The sequence below is a fragment of the Myotis davidii genome, unplaced genomic scaffold (assembly GCF_000327345.1).
Source record: "Myotis davidii unplaced genomic scaffold, ASM32734v1 scaffold262, whole genome shotgun sequence".
Classification (NCBI taxonomy): domain Eukaryota; kingdom Metazoa; phylum Chordata; class Mammalia; order Chiroptera; family Vespertilionidae; genus Myotis; species Myotis davidii.
In genome coordinates, this window is record NW_006293541.1 from 692508 (window position 1) to 696787 (window position 4280).

Here is a 4280-nt window from a genome sequence, read left to right on the forward strand (position 1 = left end):
TCCTCCTGATGCAGGTCCCAGGGCACGAATGCCTCCTGGGGAGCCTGGCATTCGGAGGGAGTTTCCTTCTGCGGAGACCAGCCCATCCCTGAATGTACTGCATCAGCAGGACGGGCTGGGCCCTCCGAGTGCAGTGAGGGCCTTCCACATCTTTTGTTCTGCGGTTGCGTCAGGACCCTGTTCTCCCGCTGTGGCCTGGGGTTTGGCTCGGGGCAGCCGCCTGCTCTAAGATGGGGGCACCCACCTCACGACTGTGCAGGGCCAAGGTGCCCTCTGGCCAAGGTCCACATGGCTGCAGGGGGCAGGGGCCTGAGAAGGGTGAGCGCCCTGTGGTTAGTTCCTGGACCTTGCCCGGTGGGAGTTGTATATGGGATTTAGGGCTTTGCTTCTGGCAGTTTTTGCCAGGCTCCGACCAGCTGCCTGCCTGGGCCCTGAGCAGAGCTGGGGGCTTGTTGGAGACGTGTGTGGGTGCTCGGGGCCTGAGCTGACTCCTCAGGCCCTGGGCAGCCCCCCTCACCCCCACCCCCCACCCCCAGCCCACACTCCTGCACCGTCTGCATTTAAAAATGTTTACAGATAATAATGGTGTTCAGCCCCAAAAGGCAGACAGGAACTTCCTGACAATTGCAGTTCTGTGCACGGTGGGGGTTGTTCCCGGAGCCATGAGTGAGTCCTGAGAGCAGTGGGGCTCTTTGCCAAATACCTCTGGGGGAGGCTGGGGAGACGGACCGGGAGCCTCCAGGACGCCCTTTCCTGAGGGGATGAGGACCTTAATTCAGAGCACTCCTTTCACCACGGGGTAAGTGTAATCCCCCAGGCTCCTGGGGGTGGGAGGGGAGCCGGCATCCTTTGCGGGGTGCTTTCGGGGTCCTCTTAAAGGCAAATGCTTTGCACAGCAGCAGGGCCAGCAGCTGGAGAGTGGCCTCTCTCCTACCTTGAATCAAGTGGCCACAGTGGGGTCCAGGGTGAGGAATAGCCAATACCCCTTTCTCGTTGTGGGGCGGGGGGGCGTGTAGCCAGGTGAGGCAGCCAGGAGCCTCAGCCAAGCGCCCCAAAGAGTCTTTTGTTTCCACACGAATGTTCTTTTAACCTACTCCTCTGGGCTAAATTTGGAAGTTCCATTTGGTGCCTGTTCACCTCCAGCTTGTAAAAGCAGTTCCAGGAAGTAATGGCTGCTGGGCCGTGGACTGCATGCGGTCCTGCTCAAAGCCAGGTTTGTAAAAACTCAAAGCAGGGGGGTTTCCGACAGGGGAGGCTGCAGCCTTGATTTAGCGGCTGGAAGAATTGTCTCTGGGTCATTGTCCCCGGGAATCTCCGCCACGGACGCCCGGACGCCCGCGGGGCGGGCAGGAGCGCACATTCTGCCCCCCTGGGTTCTGTATTTAGGATCATCTGTGGGTTTGGCAAGTGGGGTTGGATATCTGGAGCTGGGAGCACAGGAAGCTACTTCCTGGTGTGAATAAGGGTCACGTGAACATCTTGGAAGCAGGATTGGATTCTGGGTGGGATGGTGCCCTGCTGTGCTTCTGAGCTGCGTGTTTTTGGACCCGGAGGGAAATGGTGGGTCACAAGGAATGGAGGGGAGGACAGGTGTCTGAAAGCCGGGCCCTCCCCCCCGCTGCTCGCTGCTCCGCGGGGAGGAGGTCGCCAGCAGCCTCCGGTGCGGTTGCTGCTGTTACTCCCGGAGGATGACGGACAGAATTAAGCACACGCACAGGATGGTGGCCGGTTACTAAATCTGCATGTAACGCAGCATAAAGACACCGGCTTGAGGTCCATTCAGAAACAGGGTGTATTGTCTCACCGAGGAGAGGAGCAGGAACAGTGGTGCTGCAGCCTTTGTCATCGTTGTCACCTGGCGCCACTCTGCCCGAGGAGCAAACGTCCCAGGGAGAGTCTGCACAGGGGCTGTGGTTCAAGCCCATGCTTCCCCCAGGTCGGCCCAGGGACCGGCGCTGAAAACCACTCTCCCTGCCCCATCTATGATCTTCCCTCCCTCACCACACCCCTCGGGAGCTCTGCCTGCAGTTCCCTGCCTTTGTGGAATGGAGAGTGCAGTCCATGCACAGATACATAGGTATTCGCTTGGTTGCCAGCCAGTGAGCCCTGCGTCAGTGGTATCGACCCGCAGCCTGCGACTTGATGCGGGTTGTAATCACATCGTGGTTACATAATGCTCTGCTTGCGGGAGACTGCTCCTATCGTGCACATCCTGTTTTTAAACTATAAGACGTCATCTTCAGGAGGAACCTGCCTGCTCCCGCCTCCCCCGGGGTCTTCGGCTTTGCAGGCCTGAAGCTGTGGCGCGAGGGCACGCGGCCGATGGGCAGTGTCTGGGAGCCGAGGCCTGGCCGCGGGCAGCTTCTTCCTGGGCCCAGGGTTGCTCGGCCGTGCGCTGCTGTTTCCAGCCCCCTCTCTTCATTGCATCTTGACATAATTTGACATGTCACAGCCGAATCCCTCTATTTGCAGAGGTTCTGCCATCTGCGTTATGGGGCAGAAGTCCTGCCAGAGCACAAAGAATTATTATTACTCAGGTGAGGAGTCGAGAGATGACCAGTTAACTCCCAAAGATGCAGACAGAATAAAACCTCCTTTCCTTTCATTTCTGTGCTGATTGCCCAGCCGGCCCTGCGCACGGGGGGAGGGGAGTGGGGGAAGTGGGGGGACCTTCCTCCAGCTGCTAGCCCTCTGGGCTGAGGACCTGCCTTGGGTCCCACCCCACCCACCGAGGTCCTGGTTCTGCAGGTCTGGGCCGTGAGGACCTGCATTTCTAGCGTGTACCCAGGTGCTGCTGCTGGCCTGCAGCACTCTCAGGATCACGCCGTCACCTCCGTGGAGGGTCAGTGAGATGTAGGGGTGGGATAGCCTGCCTGTCGAGAGGCAGCTTAGACATTCCGAAGGCGGAGAGGTTGCACATTCTGTCCAGATGGCTGTAAAGAGGGACCCTTCATTGTAAAAGAAATGAGAGTTTAGGGAAAACCTTTATTTTATCATAGGGGCTGGGTATTTCTTAACGGTGTTAGATGAGATAATGCTGTGTCAGTGGGATGGAGGTGAGGGCTCCCCACTTGGGAGCAACGTGGAGATGGTGAGCAGGCCGCGTCTGAGAGAGAAGGATGTGGGCATGAACCTGTGACGCCTGGACAGCAGGTGTGAACAACTGCGAGCCTGGGGGTGTTCGTTACACTGTTCTTCATGCCTTTCAGCAAGTCCAACAATGGTATCGGCACGTTAAAAACGTCAATAGGGCTTCGGACCCAGCTTTGCTTCCTCGTGGGTGCTGAGAGTGGGGAAGTCGAGGCACCGTGGGGTTTAGAGCTGAGCTCTGGGTGTGCCCCACACGTGCGTGGACTCACGGCTTGGAGGTACTGTTGGTTGTTGATCCAGTGAGTCCTCGGGATGCGATTGTGCTCCAGTCCCTGTCTCCTGTGGGCTGTCCTACTACTCCTGGGAGGAAGTCCTCTCCTCGAGCTGGGTTAAAAAACTTGTGAATTCTTACCCCAAATACAAGCTCCCTACTTCCTGGGAATTACCCTCTCCCCCCCCAAAAATAATGGAATTCCATACGTGTAGGGCCTGAGACACTGTGGCAACTCGCCTGTCATTTCCTGCACTGTTAGTGCCTAGACCAGACCACCGGTAACTCTCAGGTGAACGAACGATGAACGAATGAATGAATGAATGAATGAATGAAGGCATGGGTGAGGGCTGCACCATTCACCCTGCAAGGGTTGGGGCTGCATCCTGTTCCTGCCTTTTCCTGTGTGAGGGTTTTCCTTCTGAATTCACAGGTCCAGCCTCCATACCATGTGGTAGAGCCCGGCAAGGTGTCTGGCTCTTGGAGCACAGTGTGATGTCAGAATGAGATCAAACATGGATGAGAAGGGTGGTCAGGAACCTAGAGGCCCACATGTGACCCCGAGTTCTATCCAAATGACCTTGGCCAACTCTATTTGAACCCTTTACACCTCAGTCTCCTCACCTATAAAATGCGTGCACGGGTAGGGTCCCAGGCCTGGCTGGCGGTCAGGGCCTCCGGCCGGGTCCTTCCTTTGTTCTGTGCCACTCCCAGGTGGTCAGCACACATCATAGTGGGTGGTCAAACTCCCAAGGGGATAATTTGCATATTAGCCTTTTATTATATAGGATTTAAAGGTCCTGGAACAGTGTCAGTGCCTGGCACCTGATAACTGATATGTAAATGGGAGCTGCTGTGATGATGGTGATGGTGGTGACAGTGATGGTGATGGTGATGGTGATGATAACAGATGATGAGA

General features: G+C 56.8%; 1 protein-coding gene across 2 annotated transcripts in view; it reads left to right on the forward strand.

The window, feature by feature from the left end:
• The first annotated feature begins 777 nt into the window (after positions 1-777).
• PHACTR3 (phosphatase and actin regulator 3) overlaps positions 778-4280 on the forward strand; it is a 104661-nt gene continuing 101158 nt past the window's right edge. For both annotated transcript variants that reach the window (XM_006767245.2, XM_015566209.1), the window contains exon 1: positions 778-799. The gene's annotated coding sequence lies outside the window, so the exon portion shown is untranslated. The remainder of the gene's footprint in view (positions 800-4280) is intronic.